This window comes from Maniola hyperantus, chromosome 4 (genome assembly GCF_902806685.2).
Source record: "Maniola hyperantus chromosome 4, iAphHyp1.2, whole genome shotgun sequence".
Taxonomy (NCBI): Eukaryota; Metazoa; Arthropoda; class Insecta; order Lepidoptera; family Nymphalidae; genus Maniola; species Maniola hyperantus.
In genome coordinates this window covers 4140685-4160495 of record NC_048539.1, presented here as the reverse complement: position 1 = coordinate 4160495, position 19811 = coordinate 4140685, and the positions used below count along the sequence as shown (strand labels likewise).

General features: G+C 34.7%; 1 protein-coding gene across 2 annotated transcripts in view; it reads left to right on the top strand.

Annotated features, from left to right (window-relative positions):
- LOC117997364 (uncharacterized) overlaps positions 1–19811 on the top strand; it is a 117760-nt gene that overhangs the window by 7082 nt on the left and 90867 nt on the right. For both annotated transcript variants that reach the window (XR_011238573.1, XM_034985629.2), the window contains exon 2: positions 8518–8798. The gene's annotated coding sequence lies outside the window, so the exon portion shown is untranslated. The remainder of the gene's footprint in view (positions 1–8517; positions 8799–19811) is intronic.

The window sequence follows — 19811 nt, the reverse complement described above, 5'->3', positions numbered from 1 at the left end:
AACCAGCTCGGTGAAAGTCGTTCTATAGCGGGATCCTATTCTATAACTAATTGTCAAATATAATGTTATTAGAAAGACATCGTGACGAAACCTACAATATTATGTCTGAGAGTTGTCCACAATATCCCAAATGGTATGTAAAGTTTATATAGCGATAGATTGAGATGATGAAGATGATGATAATTATTATTATTGAATTATTCAAAGCAGTTACCATCAGTGATACCTATATATTAGTTTTCAAATTCAAAATATTTTGATAATTAAAACACTTTTCGATTGTCAGTTTTGGAATTTATAAGATAATGATGTAATAGTGATATATAATTACTTAGGTACGTAAACTTAATTCTAAAGCTACGAGGGTTCCAAACGCGCCCAGGTCTGAGAAGAGCCCACAGCATACTCATACTCTGTAGTTTCTGTATTTAATTTAAGTTTAAACACTGTCACTTATAAATACTAAGAAAAATATTTTAAGTGTATCGTGATGGCTTATATTGGTGCTAAGAATTAACTTGTGTTATTTTATATTTTTTGTGGCTTCTATTGTATAACATCATTAATTCGCTTGTTAATGAAGCAGATTTCCCATAAAAATAAAAACAGGTTTAGAGTTCAAGCTACTCCTGACCTTGTGTGTTACTTTGGGGCCGATTTGGGATAAATAAATTATTATCATTAAAAAATGTTACCACTTTGGCATTTTGAAACTTAAGTCGAAATTAGACCGGGGTAATGATATAAGTCACGCAAATTGCTAATGCGCGTGGTCGCCATTTTACTGCCGTCAGCACTAAACTGAGGTTTCGAGCTGATGGTATATTTTTACATAAATATACGTCAAATGACGTCATTTCGATGTTAATGAGACATGGTTCCAGCGCAATAGTAATTTGCGGGACTTACACATGTTAAAACGCAGATGCGTTACATATTCTTTGTATAATTTTGTTCAGTGTGATATACCTACTTATGCATAATTTTATTGAAACAAAAAAAATTAAAAAACCGAGGACATCTAATAGCTGTCTCTTCATCTAATTGGAATCCAGTTAGCGGCGGGTCCATAGTGCAACTAGTTATGTACCTATATATTCTAAGGCATAGCCATAGGTACATGGTCAAGTTTTACCGTCAAGTGAACTGATAGCCATACACCGTAAATTAATGTGCATGACATCATGCAAACTTTGGCGAGGCGATACACCGTCAAGTTTACTGGACGCGCCGCTTCCAGTCCGCTGCAAAATTGACGGTAAACTTGATCGTGTATGGCCAGCGTCAAGTGAACACTCAAAACTACGACCTAGATCACATATTTTGTGAAATTATCTCTTCAACTCTTGTCCTTTTTGTATCTTCTGTCTTACTCATCACCGAACACGAATTTAACGCCATGTACCCAGTTAACGTAACATGTTTATGGTATAATATCATTAGACCGGGCCACCGGGGGAACAAAATATAGCATTCGATTTCAAGGAATCACAAGGTTAGAGGCACAAATAACTACATTGAAATGTATGGTATTTTTAAATCATTCTTCAGGTTAGGTGGTCTAAATAACGAACACAATATAAGAATACTTGTTTTATTGCGATTTTTTTAAAATCAGTGATATTATATATGCATAATTTTTATTGTTGTCAATTTTCATTAACAAAGCATTGAATGTTTGTTGGTCAGTTCTGTTAAGTGAAGACATTTTTCTCACTTCGAAGTCTATGCTTTAATCTAAGCTAAGCTCCTACTTTACATGCATCAATCGGTAAAGATCTCACCTTTCATCTATGGTAAAGATTTGGATATAAATCAAAGATGATACCATCGGTTTTAACAACCTACAGCCTTGTCGCAAGTCAACCAAGTCAATAAAAGTTAATTTGTGGTTTGTGAAGGAAGGCAAAACAATTTTCTTAGAAAAGAACACTTGTGGAAAAAGATTTAAAATAGCTCATTCATTACAAAATGTGACTCACACTTTAAAATGAATTTCCTGCATCGATAAAACAAAAACGCTGAGTCTAGCAACGATATTGAATCAGAACTATTCCTTATTTAGAATAGTTGTTGGTCTAAATGAAGAAATCTTGCCTTTCACATAGTTCTGGTCTTATTGTGTACATTTCTGCACTACTTTGTTTTGAGTAAGTAGTTTTTTACAAGCGTAGTTTACTTATCAAACTTTTTTAATGACTTCGCTTTTGTGCTAAGGATCAAAAATCTATATACATGTTTTCCAATTCATATTAAAATACGAAAGTGCTTCTGTATGTATATCTAATCTGTTTAACTGGTTTTGATGAAATTGCCTCCCGTTGACAGATATTTATGCTACATTTTCTTCTAGAAAAGGAAAGAATTTCCATGGGACTTTTAAGAAACCTTAACGCATGCGAAGTGAAGCCGCGGGCATCATCTATGATCTAGTTAGTTATAATTTATACTAGTTAGTTACCTATTTTATTTTATACTAGATGATGCCTGCGACTTTAGTGGAATCCGCGTGGTTTAGGTTTTTAAAAATCCCGCGGGAACTCTTTGATTTTCCGGGATAAAAAGTAGCCTATGTCCTTCTCCGGGATGCAAACTATATCTGTACCAAATTTCGTCAAAATCGGTTAAACAGATGAGCCGTGAAAGGCTAGCAGACAGACAGACAGACACACTTTCGCATTTATAATATTAGTATGGATTTTAAGTTGTCAAAATTAATTTAATCTTCTATGGAAATTATGGAAATACGGAAGCGTTGAAAGGCAAATAGGCAGACCGCGATCTAACAACTTCCGTATAACGTTTAGGTAACGAACACAAGCCAGATTTTTTTACATAGCTATACTAGCGACCTTCCCCGGCTTTGCAAGGGCGATTTATTAAAATTTTTTGAAAGTGAAATATAGCCTATGTTACTCAGTAATAAAATATACCTAATAATGTAGCTTTCTACAGATGAAAGAATTTTCTAAATCGGTTCAGTAGTTTCCAGATATTACCCCCTTCAAACAAACTTACAAAACTTTACCTCTTTATAATATTATAAGTAAATAAGTATAGATGTCAAAACATAGAAGTAGTTACTGTCGTTAGGGAAAATCTAAACACCAATTTTCGTAAATTACCTTTTTCAAATAAGAAAAACTTGCAATAGAAAAAAGAAAAAGAAAACGATTGCATTTGGTGCGAATAATAAATTATGCATTCATTGGATTTCGTTTCTTTTTATCAGTTACTTAGAGGTCGTTGTGTCCCTTGAGTTTTATTTACTAACATTGCATTTGATAAAATAAAAACTTTCAATGCGAGAAAGGAACGGAATATAGAAATGTAACGTGGCAGAAGGAGACAGAAAACACGCATGTTTTGGTTGGCAGGAGTGGTGCAGTATGCGTTTTTGTCGAGGCATTCTGCGCCTTCAGTATTGGTCCAAGTCATAAACGATACATAACATAATAGCGGACGACCTCAAGGTCGTCTGCTATTATGTTATATCTAAGAGTTGGTTCTCCCGACGCTTCCTCCACTTGAGCAAGCCAAAATGCCTCAAGCAGAAGAAGCGCCGGAATAAACTTTGTTATGTGTGGCCCAACCAGAAAAAGAATGATGATGATGACGCATCAAATTGTTTAACTGATGAAATTTAATTATCTTTAACAAAACCAAGAATAGGTTCGAAACTACTCGGGTAACAGTTAACACCGATTGAAGTGAGTTGCAGCCAGTTTCCTATTGCAACTCCTTTTGATTTGTTCAAAAAGATGAAAATCACAGTGATTTTCATAAGAAAACGAAAACCCCATCGCTTATGACTTAACAACTATAACTTTACAGCTATTAGATTAAGATCCTTGTATGTTTTTTTATGTTTACTTTGTGTTGTATGCAATGAAGTATAAAATAAATAAATAATAACCTGCAAACACTATTAACTTTACCAACGAATTGATTTGCCCAAGGCGAAAACCGCCATAGCCTATGACTTAGTCAAGAACGTTAGACAAAGGCGTTCGCTGATTGGCCTTCGAACGACCGGCCCCCGCTTACTTTCACGTGCACCCATAAGCTATTTCAGCCAACGCTCACTAAACTGCAAGCACTATTAACTTTACTAGTGAATTGATTTGCCCAAGTAGACGAAAACCGCCATCGCTTATGAGTTAATCAAGAACGTAAGACAAAAGCGTTCGCTTGTTGGCCTTCGAGCGACCGGTCGACGGTCCCTGCTTACTTTCGCGTGAACTCACAAGCTATTTCAGCTAACGCTCAATAATCTGCAAGCACTATTAACTTTACTAATTTGCCTAAGAAGACGAAACCGCCATCGCTTATGACTCAATCAAGAACGTTAGACAAAAGCGTTCGCTCGTTGGCCTTCGAGCGACCGGTCCCCGCTTACTTTCGCGTGCACCCACAAGCTATTTCGGCCAACGTTCACTAAACTGCAAGCACTATTAACTTTACTAATGAATTGAGCGATTGCTAAACTGATTTTTTGCGATACGAATTCCTTAATATCAGAGTAAAACCGTTTATGAAACACCTAGTGTTCTATTGAAAAGACCAGACTGTTTATTTAAAAGGTGTCTGACTGACTGACTGACTGATCTATCAACGCACAGCTCAAACTACTGGACGGATCGGGCGGAAATTTGGCATACAGATAGCTATTATGACGTAGGCATCCGCTAAGAAAGGATTTTTAAAAATTCAACCTCTAAGGGGGGTGAAATAGGGGTTTGAAATTTGTGTAGTCCACGCGGATGAAGTCGCAAGAATAAGCTAATAGATCTATAAAATGTTGTGCGTGAAAAGCTGTACCTACCTACACAAGTTTTCAGTCTAGAATCTAGATAAGAAGAATAATAATCTAAGTCTATGAATAATCTAGACTCTAGATTATTCATAGACTTAGATTATTATTCTTTATCTGTTTACTTTTAGGTGGTCTAGGAAAACAGACCTAATCGTTCATTGACATTTAAAGTTAGCTCTCTAAGTAAATATGTATGAAAAGCCAGCTCATGAGAAGTCAACACGTGTAATCTTTACACGAGCAATGATAGCGGACAGCAAGCATAAATTATAAAATGTACCTACTAATCGCTAAAAAGCAATGATATTATCCTATACTTACATCTACATGTTATAAAGAAGTAGATACGTTACATAGTACCTATAAGTCCGCGACAGGTTGAAATGGCAATCGGGGTATGAGGCGGGTGGACGCCCCGCACACCCGCACATCACCCGCGTTCGCCCGCATCGGGTTAGCGCGGGGACTGTGCGGGTGTGCAAGGCGTTCCCTCCCCGATTGCTATCTCGAGCTATCGCGTAGGTACTATACGTTTCTAAAGTGAAGACTTAAATAGGTATATGACACTTGGGTCATTGTAGAGATCTATCTCTTCTACTCTCATACGTCATGTATATTTTGTCTTACTCATCACCGATCACGAATTTTATACGCCATGCAACGTGAACGTAACATATCTATGTTATAATGTCGTTGGCGGACAGCTAAAATCATAAAGTGACAAAATAATTACACATTGACTAAGAGATAATTGCGCACTACAGTAGCAAGATTTACATATTGATGTTATTGCTTATACTGCTGTCATTTATGATATCTACCTATGGAATACTCTTCATATTGATTTAAATGATTTGCGTCTTAAAATAAATCTATAAGGGCTAAAACACACACGATACGCTATTCCTTGTGCGTTTTCATTCTGTTCTTGTCTCGCCTCTCACCAAGCACGAATTTTACACGCCATAGTAATATTATGAACGTACCTATACCTAACATGTCTATTGTCTATGGTACAATATAAGTGCACAGTCAATTTTTGCAAAGTAGGTAGGTACATACGAAATTCGAAATTCTGACCTATAATAGCACTAGCGACTTCTGCAAGTTTTATATTTGAGAAATCAGAAAATATGTACGATAGACGAAGTCAGTCAGTGATGATAGAGTAGAAAATTCATAATATTATATATTATTATATATTAGCATAATAAGTACCAAAACAAGACGGATCGATCTCTAAAGAACCAAATGTCAAACCACAGCCTAGTGGGTGACCTCGTTGAATTGTTGACCTACTGGCTGTCACATGCCTTGTGATTACCGAAAACGTACGTAACCAGTTACGAATGGAGCTTTGGAAAGTCAATTTTCGTATTTACCTTTACATTGGATTTTGTAATAATATACATAAGTATTTTTTTTGGAAAGCACTTTGATCCAGATTCCAGAAATCCAAATTTCGTGATTCGAGGTCAACGGGAAGTACCCTATATAGGTTTCTTGACAGACACGAAGTTTTGAGGTACAGAACCCTAAAAACCTTAAATATTTATATAAACACCAAGAGTTATAAATTACTAAGTTCCCGTCCAACTAAGCGAAAAGGAGTGGGTACAACAATACTGCCAAGATTGGGATTTGAACCGGCGACCTTTCCGAAATCAGTCCGCTTCTTAACCGCTGAGCTATTGAGGCTCTTAAGGATATTATATTTAAAGTAGGAAAAAATCTGTACGACATAAATAAATATAAAAACCAAGTAATAAGGACATTCGAGCTTTTTACATTTTAATAAGTATTTTCCTTACAAGTTGACATAATTACACGACTTAAAACCAGATGAATTATTATTATTATACCTATAAAGTGTATAAAATATATTCATAAAAAATTAATATCCACATATCTATTGTTTTGGAATGTTTGCTTAGCTAACAAAAACAAGGATAATTTTGTTTTGATGGTCTTTATATTATTTTGCTGGTGCCAAAAAATATCGTTTTTCGCATTTTTTTGTCTGTTTGTTTTGATCATAACAACTATCCGATAGATTGCAATAGAGTTTTCTGTGCTCGAGGGTCAGACTTTAAAAACACAAAACTTTATTAAAATCTATTCACTGAAGTCAAACATTTTTTTAAAATATTATCTAGTCTGCATTAAGCAACCATAACCAAAGGTTATTTCTTTTAAACAATATAAATCTTCAAAGAGTTATTATTTATTATTTAATACATAAAAATTGTATATATATTTAATAGGTACTATGTATGTATTTTAAAAACATAAATACACAATCGCTACGCTAATTTGTTGATCAACTACGTTTGTTATAATAATGCTTAAATTAATAAAAATAGATAAATCTAGAGAAACGTGATGTATGGGAAGAAATCGACTAGGAAATACACGCGATCTCGATGTCAGCGTAATATAAAATACCTAAACTCTTCGTTCAATTAATATGATAAAATATAAACAATTGATAAATAAATAAATGATGACAATTCAGGATCAACTTTATCAACTATATACCTACCTAATATTGTTAGTAAAGTATGACAAAGGCAAATATCTAATTAATTCTTAAACATATTATTTTGATGGTATCACAATATATAATTTAAAAACAATTTCGAATATGAAAATAGCAAATTCAAACAAAAACTCGTTTATTGACTAATGAACAAGAAATTTAAATTTAACAAAACAAGTTATAAAAAGACAAAGTCAGACCAAAAAGCACTATCACAACTTTTGGTGACAATTTATTTTTTACGGAATATTTCCACTGTGCATAATGTTTTATTTGCTTTGACAAAGACTTTGTTTTGCGAATATTTTTAGTAGCGTAAAAAACGACAATATTGTAATTCTGAGAAAATCTATATGTAACAAACATTAACATCTCTTTAGTTATACTTATCTGTTGCATTCCACTAAGTACCTAATTTAGATTGTAATAATTTAATTAGGCTACGATGGACTGGCGTGTCCGTGTCGAACAAAAGTCCCATAAAAATTAAGATTACAAAATAAAATGAAAAATTCTACTAAGGGACGTCATACAATTTTATACCTTTCCAAAGGTCAAAACTAAGTATAATTTCGAGTATCAACTTAAATAAATGTTGTGGATTTTCCATTACAGCTAACAAGGTGTTTGCCCAACATGTTAGCTGTAGGTATTTAAGTTAGTGCCTTTGTTGGTAAAGTGCTAATCCTTCGAGTTGCGACGACACGCTGAACACAAGTAGCCGATCACGATCGTGTTACATCGCTGAGGTCACGTCACTAGCGTTTTATTTAGTAAATCACAACCTTGCTTTTATTTCATAAGAAATATCCTTCAGCGTGATCAATAGACTATAAAAAGCTGCTTTGATATTCTTGTGATGTGATTGAACAACTCTAATCATCGTCTTGATTAAAATTTACATTCCATCAGAAGGCTGCTACATCTTTTTTGTTTAATTTAATCTGTGTTTTGACCATAACGTATTTATGATGCTATCAGCGGCCACACATTGCCATTTCCAATAGGTCAAGCTTGTACGAGTAGGTACTTTATTATAGTGGTCAAGTAATATATAAAAATATCGAAAGATACTTATTATATTGGCTTCGACCGCGTTACATCACATAAAGTTATTTAATTTTAGATTTCATATACCAATAATATTTTTCTTTGTTTTCAGATTTGTTAAGGTGCAATCCGTGACTGTGAGCGTGACCTGTGTTGTAAACAAACAATACGAACAATCGATTGACATCAATTAATCGATTTACTGTTAAACGAATAACTAATCGAATATCCAGTCCTTACAAAATGTGTTTACGCCATTACTAAAACTCTGAAACTGTACCTACTTGCTGCAGTGTTTCTTTGAGAAACTAACGTGAAACTTTGTGACTAAGTGAAGTGCAGCAAAGTGATCTTCCACTGGGCCGCGCTCAACACTTGGTCGTTTTTGTCTTGGTAAGTAATTTCTATTAAACATAAAAAAAAATGCTAAGCGTTCTATCTAGTACAAAAGTAGACATTTTATTCCAAACATAGGGCTAATTTAGTAAACTAGCTTTTCAATAATTGATGATGATTATGGAGTTGTTTTGATCCCCCGTGGAACTTAGGGCTGCAGCAGTTGTTTCCCATGTCTTTGGCCTTGACATGACGAGAGTCCCAGAAGTATTCAAGAAGAGAGTTTTCAAGAATTAGCAGTTGTATATTCACTAAAATGCGTATTTTAACTAACTTTATTTACATGGGTAAATTAGTTAGCTACCTTCCTTACATCATGTCTAGTAATGTACCGAATAATACAAATGTATTTTGCTGGAATTATCTAACAATACAATATGAGCCAGCTTATGACATTAAACATTCTTAATCCCTGAAATTTTTATTGCTGCGTCGTTTGATTTTAAGCTTATAAAAAAAAACCCTACTATACGCATTTGAAGTCTTAGTACTAAGTAAGTAATTGATATTCTCGTTGGTATAAATTTAAGGATTAACATTAAGGGAAAGTAAATTAGGGTTTATATGTCAAGCAAGATATTATTAAAGAAGTAGATACGTTCGTTTGACCATCAATTTACCATATCTAATAATATTTTCTGATATATATTTTTTATAAGTAATAATTACTTTTTGAATAGCACAAAATACAATGACTTAAATGATTACAAGAACGTACAGTGTGAAATTTTGTCATAATTTTAATATGAGTTGCTTCATTCAAAGTTATAATAAAATACAATTCTAGGTATATTTATTAAGGTAGTCTGAAATTCAATAGTCGTATGAAACGTCTTTTATCTCCGTTTTTATTTGCAGTCCCACAAATATTATTGAACCTCCGAAAGTAACTTGTGCAATATTAAATCAAGTAGCTATTTTAATAAGACTTAAAAGTACCAAATAAATAAATAAATAATTCAATGCTTGAAAGTGTTAAATAAGATAAATAATCAAACTGAAAGACTGTTTCTAGTTCGTTCGTAAAGAAACTCGATTTACAAAAGAAACAATACCTAATTCTATTTACCAATGAGGCCAAAAAACATGCTGATGCAACAACTATTATTCCAAATCAAATATCATTAAATTATTTATTTTCAATAACAAGCATATCAAACAGACGAAATATTCCATTATATTTGCGTTGACAGAATAATAACCATAAAATCCGCTTGCAATTATATAATATTTTAGAATCATATCGTAGGAAATGAAACTAGTTTTCTAAGCCATTATACGCTGTAGCTGTTCCGGTCGCTGATGATCTTGCCCTTGCAGTGGCATCAAGGCCGAGAATTTGAGGAATTGTTCGTTCACACTTCTTGATTTGGCAGAATCGTACCTAACCGTTTTCATTAGGATTCCGTACCTCAAAAGGAAAAAGAACCCTGTCTGTTTGTCTGTCTGTCAAGACCTTTTTTCTCGGGAACCTAGGATACCTGTACATCAAATTATAATTATTATTAATCAATTACCTCTGTTCCTTGGAGCTTTACAAAAATCAAGCTTCTAACTCAATGCAATCAGAAAATACGGTCATAATTATTAATATGCCGCATATTTTGACACTCGCAAATAAATTAAATCCGATAAAGTACCTAGTTCCCATTGATCTAGAACCATGAAAGACAAGAAACAAGGTCTTACGGTACAAGTAAAGGGAAAAATCTGAAAATTGTTAATTTGTAGTTAATATCACATAAAAAATTTACAAACTTACATTTGCAGTTGCGGATAGTTTAAACAACAAAGGAATTACACGTATTTATCCAAGATACGGAACCCTCGATGCGAGAGCCCGAGTCGCCCTTGACCGGTTTTAATTTTTATTTTTTCTGTACTAATGATTATTTATTATTATTTCTACGGACGGTTGCACTTGTCATGCGCTATGAATGAGATGGACGCTCCGCATAAATGAGAATAACCTTTTAAAGCCAATAACAATGGTCTGTAATAGGTATACCTACGAAAAAACTTAACAAAACATGGCTGCGAAGGTCTACATCAATTACAAATTAAAGATGAAAAACGTTATTCAAGTTTTGAGACAAAATTAACACATCGCGATTTTGATAATAAATGATATTTTATCATGAGTCACGATTCTCTCTTTCAAAAAACGTCAGCTCACCAAAATTAATTTAATTTAATAAAGGTGCTTAGATTCCTAATAGTAGGTACAATTCAGTTTAAATAATTTAGTGCTGTTAACATTGTTTGGGTGGTTTGAGTTTGACTAAGTAGTTCCTCACATTATAATGACTTCTTAGTCGATCCACAAGTTCTACAACAAAAAACAAACATTTTGTAGTTCCGCTATGTCTAAAAATATTTACAACTAGCATTTTTACGTGAGCTTGTTCGCTTTAATGAGGTTTTTAAAAATCATTTGCGAACTTTAGGTATGCAAGATACCTTGTGGAAGCAACCAGCTGAGCTTTCAGTTGTCCAGAAGATGGTGTAGTGAATATATGTATACTGACTTTTTATGGTTTGAGTAATTCCAAAGTTTCTTGCCGGCATAAATTTTGACTTAGTACCCCTGTGCCAGATTTCCTCATGATCAGTTTAGCAGTAGAGCCATAAAAAGGTAACAGATAGATAGGTAGACTAGACAGACACACTTTCGCATTTATAAGAATAATAATATAAGTATAGTCCGTGACAGGTTGAGATCGGCGTATTAGGCGAAGGGACGGCCCCGCACACGCGCACGTCGCCCACCCTCGCCCGCACCGGGTTAGCGCGGGACCTGTGCGGGTGTGCGGGGCGTTATCTGCCCGATGGCCATCTCGACGTGTCGTACTATACATACTTATAACTGATCCATAGTCACTGGTTCTAAACAGCCTTGAAAGGCCAAGGACATTCACAAGCAATTTTATTGTCACGCAGCGTGCGTAGGAAAATCATCCCCACTGTTGTGCCGCCATTGCCATTTGTCATGCACAATAGGCTTCAGTTTTTTTACGTTATTAAATATTTTTTGCGTGTTTTGTTACTGCCGGGGCATTTATGTTGCTCAAATTAAGTGAAACTTTGCTGAAATTTTGGTCTCTGAAACTGAAACACAATTGTTGTTCGAATTTTTAGCTCCTTTTTATCTTTGTTTCTTGTTGTGATTTTGCAATAGTTTTATTTTTTGTTGTTCACAATCTAAATATATAAAAGGAAAAGCTGACTGACTGACAACGCACAGCCTAAACTACTGGACGGATCGGGCTAAAATTTGGCATGCAGATAGCTATTATGACGTAGACATCCGCTAAGAAAGATTTTTGAAAATACAACCCCTAAGAGGGTGAAATATGGGTTTGAAATTTGTGTAGTTCTCGTGGACGAAGTCGCGGGGATAAGCTTGTAATTTATAAAGTAAATAAAAACCTGCTATCCTCTAAAAACTACAAACTCTTATATATGAGGATGGAGAATTCAAATTATTTACTATTAATTAAGTGTGCCCGAAAAATTATTTTCGTAAATCGGATAAGCCAAATGAGATTGTTGTTAGTTTAGTAAGTCTTTGTATTATACAAAAAAACATTTTGCTTTAAGTACTTTTATTAAAATAAACGGCTAACAGTAATGGAAAATTGCACAATTTTCATTTCGCATATCTACGTGTACGTTCAAACTTCTTACATAACATGTCAATGTAATGATCGGTAAACAGATAAAATGGAAATATTTATGTTCTTGCATCTCCGACCGAGGCAAGCGTCAAGAGCGCGGTATGCAAATGTTTAAACAACTTCACTTTTCGCAGCTTTCGCTTTTCCTTCCGTAATATTGAATTTAACAGCTAAAAGACACTATAACACAGAAATTAACATGATTATAATGCTTACGTTATCATCATACAAATCATAGAATACGTCCACAGCTGGACATAACCTAAAACCACCAAGAGGACAGGTGGTTATATGCCATCTTAATTTACCACTTTTGGACGCTTCGCTTGTATAAGGACCGCTAATCACGGTCTTGTATAACCCCGATCGAGCCTAATTAAATTCTAGACAAAATTGTATATACCTGTATCTCACAGGTTAATAGGTATTATTTTAACAACATTTATTGATTACCATCAAACGCCATGAAGGCAACAAATAAGTAAAACACCAAAATTTTGAATCATGGTTACCCTCAATATTACTAAAAGAATCATTCTCAATTTCCTCAAAACAAAATGCTGGTTTGATCACAAAGTTTTCCATCGCCGTAGATGGTTAAGGCTGGAAGGAGGTACCTAAGGCTGGTATACCGCAGTCAATGCACTCGGAAATAAATGCGTATGTCTCAAGGCACGTCTTGAAGGGAAAGTGCAGGGAGTGCCTGTGAAACTGGATTCCTTCCAGTGTAAAAAGCTAAGCGTTATGCAACTTAATTAAAAAAGTTAAAATGGCGCGTGAGGGGTCATTTTGTACGAACTATATCTGTAATTTGATAGAAAGGTTTTCGCAGATATTTCAGAGTGGAATATTCAGAGACAAGTCGATTGTGTTCTGTTCTTACGGAAAGCTCCACGACCTAGTTCCGTTCCCGCAAACCTGTTCGTTTTTTACATAACAAACTCTCACGTTGCATTTTCTGCATCACCGCACAATATTACGTCAATTATTATTTAATTGAAACCACCTCGCGGCATTAATGATTAATTATATAACTTTGATTTGAGATTTAATTTAAACATAGGTTGCCACGAGCTAATATAGTATAGTTCAATTTGCATATTATAATTATTTGAAACATACAATATATCCAATATCCATACTAATATTATAAATGCGAAGGTGAGTCTGTCTATCTGTCTGTCTGCCTGTCTGTCTGTCTGCTAGCTTTTCACGGCCCAACAGTTTAACCGAAATCGATCAATTTTGGAACAGAGTTAGCTTAGGTACATCTCGGAGAAGGACGGAACAGGATAAAAAGTATAGCCTAGGTCACTCTCCAGGTTTTCAATTATACCCATGTAAAAACCACGTCAATCCATTGCTCCGTTGCGACGTGATTGAAGGACAAACCAATAAACCAACAAACAAACACACTTTTGCATTTATAATAAGAGTAGTGATAAAGAGGAAAGATTTGTTTGCTATCGACAAACTCAAACTACGGAACTGATTTTATGGTGTGTCCCCAACGAGTCATACCCAATCGTGTAGCATTGTGACTCTAATTCTTTTACATTAGAAAGTTATTTCATTGAGAACAAATAGGCTACAAATTGTGTGTATATACGTAAGTATTACCCGAGCGAAGCCGGGCGGATCACCTACATATAGATAATAAATTAATATTTATAAGTAATCTATGCCTGCTGCGGTTTAACTTTCAAAATGGCAGATGTCCATAGAAAATGCTTAGTTTCATTTATGCTCATTAACACCTAGATTTTCATAAAAATAGATTATTTTTGGAGATGTCAAACTCGACTTAAGTAAATATTTCACGGCTCAAAATGATTCGTCAGGCTATATTCGAGAGACGACGACCTCGACATGTAAAAATATTGGCGATCGTATTATTATTAAGCCTTTTTAAAGCATTTCGAATTGTAGAGTTGCAAAATTCGTCCGATATATTTTTTTTTTGTATCTCGCGTATAAAAAGACTCCCCGTTATATTTTATTCAATTTTTTCGTTGATTTAAATTAGGAAGGACGTTGTAATGAGGCTAGTTAGAGTTAGTTTGCGTTTGAAAAACCGGCCAAGTGCGAGTCAGACTCGTGCACCGAGGGTTCCGTATACTACAGTCGTATTTTTTCGACATTTTGCGCGATAAATCAAAAACTATTTAGCATAAAAATAAATAAAAATCTATTTTAGAATGTACACGTAAAGCCCTTTCATAATATGATACCCCACTTAGTATACCTAGCTATCTTACTTTGAAAATTGAAAACACTTTTTAACTGAGTATTTGGGATGTAACCTAACCTAACCTAGCCATTCTCAGTTTTCGGATTTTTTCCTTTATTTGTGCTATAAGACCTACCTACCTGCCAAATTTCATGATTCTAGGTCAACGGGAAGTACCTTATAAGTTTTCTTGACTGACACGACAGACGGACGAGGAAGAGACAGACAACGAAGTGATTCTATAAGAGTCCCTTTTTTTCCTTTTGAGGTACTGAACCCTTAAAAGATATGTCCTGAATACTTTATACTGACCTCTGACGGGTACAATGGACATGCGAATGCGATTGATACTTTTTTGAAGCAACTTGATTTTCGTCATTTTGACATTGCAATTGATAGCAGCAATGAGCGTCATGTGAGCGTACTCGAAACTAAATTATAGAGATGAGACATTTGTCAACATAGTGTCAACAAGACCATATTTAGCACAGTTTAAAAAGTTTACGACTTCTAACAAAACGTCGAGGCTTTGACGTCACTGGCAGGTGTCAAATGTTAGTTAGACGCAGGTAGCTCTATTTTTTTCTATAATTTCACATCACATTTGACGTATCGACGATTCAGGGTCGTACCGATAGTTCCTCACTCTAGTGCACTCTACCATTCCACACAAATTATCAATTTTAATTCCCAGTAGGTACGCTGGTAGGGCGTTTTGCATTTTGTATGGCACACGTCTTCCAGCGTACTTGTATATTACCTATATCCATTTCACTGTCTCAGTGACTAGCAAAAATATACTCACCCGTTAAAATAGGTATTTAGGTGAAACTGTTTGTCAGTTTGGCGACTAATTGGCCATTTTATTAAAGGAGGACAATCAAAGAAAGCAAGTGAAGTGTAGAAAAAATTCACACGCTTTGAAGCGGCTATAATTCATAATTAGACTTTCATCAGCATTCAACATAATATCTTAAAGAAAATAAATTTGACATTTAATTAAAGTAGGTATATCTATTTTATAAACTTACTCGTAACTAAAACTAGACTGACTGTCAACTTCCTGAAAGCTCAACTAATTTAGAATGCGTTGCTCGACCGGATTATCAGTACTTTTTATGAGTACCTTCGTATTTGAAAAATAATATAAGATAATTTTGTATAAGTAGAACTAATAAAATTAGTTCTAAAGATGGTTAGTCCTAAAGAAGAAGTTTAAGTGATCATTATCTGGACACGTCATGTCTCTAACTAAATTTATTTTTTGGTGAAAATTACGGAGTCTCTTCTCTGTGAGTCGTGTGAAATAAAATTGAGGATTTTCAACATTGTATGAATGTGTGCAATTTATGTCTCATTTACCTATTTTCTTGATGAGTATTTTTTTTTGTAATTCTACTTACTTATTTATTAATGATTTATATTTTTTATTTTGTTAATTTAATAATTTTGGTAGTTACAAAACCCCTAATTGAATAAAGCAAAAAAGTCGCCTTAAAACATAACATGTCGTCTATCTAAGACATACCTAAGTCTTGATAAAATATGAACTAGGTACACAGTATATCGCTACAAACTTCTATATCTACTTTTCTATAAAATGTCGCATGTGCATAACCAGACATTAATTAAGAACAACAAAAATGGATATAGACAAATCAAGTTTATATGGCGATAAAGTAACTGGACAGTGGATACCAGGACATCAGAAAGTAAACGACAGTGAAGCCCATATAAAGACGAAGCTATCGTTGAAGTTGGAATGTTTCTAAAAGACTTGTTCCAGTAAAGACTGAAGGAAAATGCAATACGTTACATACCTAATACCTATATTATTAATATGGGTCAATCTGTTTGCCTTGAGGCATATAGGTATATACTATGTAATAATATGTTCATTACTATTACATAGTATTGCGTCTGCCATAGAACTTTATTCAAGTTCATGCCAACGCAACAGACTATGGAATGTCGGAGATTAGTGATTACATACTACTTACAGTAATTTTGAAACTACTCCTAAAATCGAGTTAGGTAAGTGGGTATGCAAGTCAGTCGTGTAGATCGTGATTTTCATGTCATTGCGGACATATTTATTGAAATACTCGTCAATTACTTAGCCACTCCGAATTGAGCAAAACAAATATTACGCACTACGAGCTAAAACACATTATTTTGAAATGATAGCTTGTTCACTTTATTACGCCATTTTTAAATCTCTTCTCGAATATAATTTAATGGTGCCCGCAACTTCATTCAATTTCGGTTTTCTTGATCCCGTGCGAACTCTTTGGTTTCTCGGGATTAAAAATACTCCTTATGCTAAATGCTTAAACAGATGGGCCGTGAAAAGCTAGCACGCAGACAGGCACACTTTTGCATATTTTGCTGGTTTCAACGTCATATTATTTTTTATGCTTAGAACTTTGATGATATGATGCAGTGCTAAACGCAGGCGGATATTTAGAAAACTTTTTGAATTAGTTATTCCATCTATTTCCTAAGAAACTCACACGTGCATCTGCCAGTCATTAATATTATCTAACTCATCTCATCTAATCAGCTATGCACGAGAATCGAGAGTGGAACCGTTTAATTAACAGCACTTTTCCCCACTGATCGCAAGCTTGCCTAGAATTCTCGCTCTGACCATTTACGTACATTAGTATATCTACTGCTTATGGTCACACGTTCTGTATGGCTTTATGCTAATAAGCAATTAATAAATAACGAACTTTTTGCTTTACCGCTTAATCTAACAGAAATTACTAAGTAGGTGTATGCAGTATTAGGCAGAATTAGGCCTTCAGTTACTCACATATCTACAGCTAATAAGCACATATGTATAACCCACTAAGTAGGTATAGTGTGCCCGAATTCATAGTTTTTAAACTCTACAAACAATAATTAAGAAAAACGTAAATTCGGAAAATCTATAATAATATTATAAATGCGAAAGTCTGTCTGTCTGCTAGCTTTTCACGGCCCAACAGTTCAACCGATTTTTTATGAAAGGTACAGAGCTTACATCCCGGAGAAGGACATATATACATATATGCTACTTTTTATCCCAGATAATAAAAGAGTTCCCACGGGATTTTTAAAAACCTAAATCCTCGCAGGCGAAGTCGCGGGCATCATCTAGTTTGTAATAACTTTATAAAAATTTGTAAAATACAAGATACTCAGCTGTTGCTGTTTTCAAATCGATAAAATTTGTCAATTCGATGAGTTACTCATCAACGTTGTCATTTATCTCTTTTGACAAATAATAATGTCGTTAAGTAATTTATCGACAGATTACAGATAGATTGATTAGATAATTTCGGGCCATTTTCGACAGTTAGTGACGATAGATTACCAAAAATGTATGTACACATAATAAACTAACCAAAACAGACGTTAACACTTTCATCCTTCACCTATGTTATGGTTCTTTAATTGTAACTAAGTACGTGTAGATCATACCGAAGATAGCCTAAGTAATCACATGCTATTTACATAATGGTGGTAGGTAGGTACAATACTTAACGTTTTGCGTAAATTCTACGCTAGCAGCGGTTTACACGCCTATTAACCAGTTCATATAAAGCCTGTAGCTTATTTTGCCGCCACAGTCCGTTTAAGTCGTAACACTATATAATTTGGTTCATGTTATATTACTAAATTATCGTATATTTAGTTCTTAAACACATGATAATGTTTCGGACTTGATAGAGCAATAATGTTTTTAAACACTTTTTGGCTTATAAGCTTTATTTTAAAGAATAAGACAAAAAAACAAGAAGGTAAACAATTGTGCTAAGGTGCAAAGGCGGCTTCATCTCTAGAGTAATCTTTCAAAGGCAACCCGAGCTTACGAAGCTAGCAAGTAATATAACGCTTGATGCACAAATCAGGATAAAATTAACTTGCATCGGTGTATTATTCGTTCGTCATCACGATAAGTCCATTGCCGGCTCACTACAAGCACGGGTCTTCTCTCAGAATGAGAAGAATTTTGGCCATACCACGCTGGCCATGTTCGGATTGGCAGACTTCACACACTTTTGAGAACATTATGGAGAACTCTCAGGCATGCAGGTTTGCACACGATGTTATTATTCACCGTTAATGTAAGTGATATTTAATTAATTAAAACGCACATAACTCCGAAAAGTTAGAGGTACGTGCCCGGGATCAAACACCCGACCTCCAATTAGGAGGTGGACGTCCTACGCCTAACCACTACACTATCACAGCCTAAAAGCCTATTAACATTCACTATGTAGGTACAGTATTATTATAAGTATTGATTGATTGTATCTAATCATCCTCAACTGGTGCTTCGGATGTTTGTTCTAGCTCTCTCGTCTCAACATCTTACATAAAGTGATTTCAATATGTACTTTCTAAACTTCTTACATCTTATTTGCAATAATTTACAAGTATGTAATATTACTTGCGGCTTTTACGGCGTAACATTTGGTTACATTGTCGTATAAGGTATTTTTTTATGAATAAGTAGTTTAAAAATTTTCAGGCCGCAAATAAAGACATTGATAAATATAAAATGTACCTATAGTACGCAACAGGTCGAGATGGCAATCGTGGTATGAGGCGGGGGGACACCCCGCACACCGCAAGTTAATCGCGCTCGCCCGCACCGGGTTAGCACGGGGGCTGTGCGGGTGTGCGGGGCGTTCCCTCACCGATCTGCGACCTCTCGACCTTATGCATGCGTTTTTATTAATACTATAATTATAGAGCAAAACAAGTAGTCCAACCTGAACACGAGGAGTATGAATTCACATTGTACAAAACAGATCACAACCGAGCTTTTGTAGTTAATCGTTTACTTGTTCTGCGCATACCGCCATGGTGCAACTTCAGATTGGACAACTTTGGAAATTATCGTAATTACTAACTACCAAGTAGGTACTCACCAACCGACCTGACTATTATACTATATTTATTATATGACTAAATTTCGGAAAATCCTTAGTGGGAATCTATGACAACCCTACATAGAAAAATTCAAGTTTCTTGACGCAGACGGTTTGAGCTGTATACTGAGTTTTAACAACAAAGGTACCTAATTCCTGTGGTAAATATAAAAGTTGA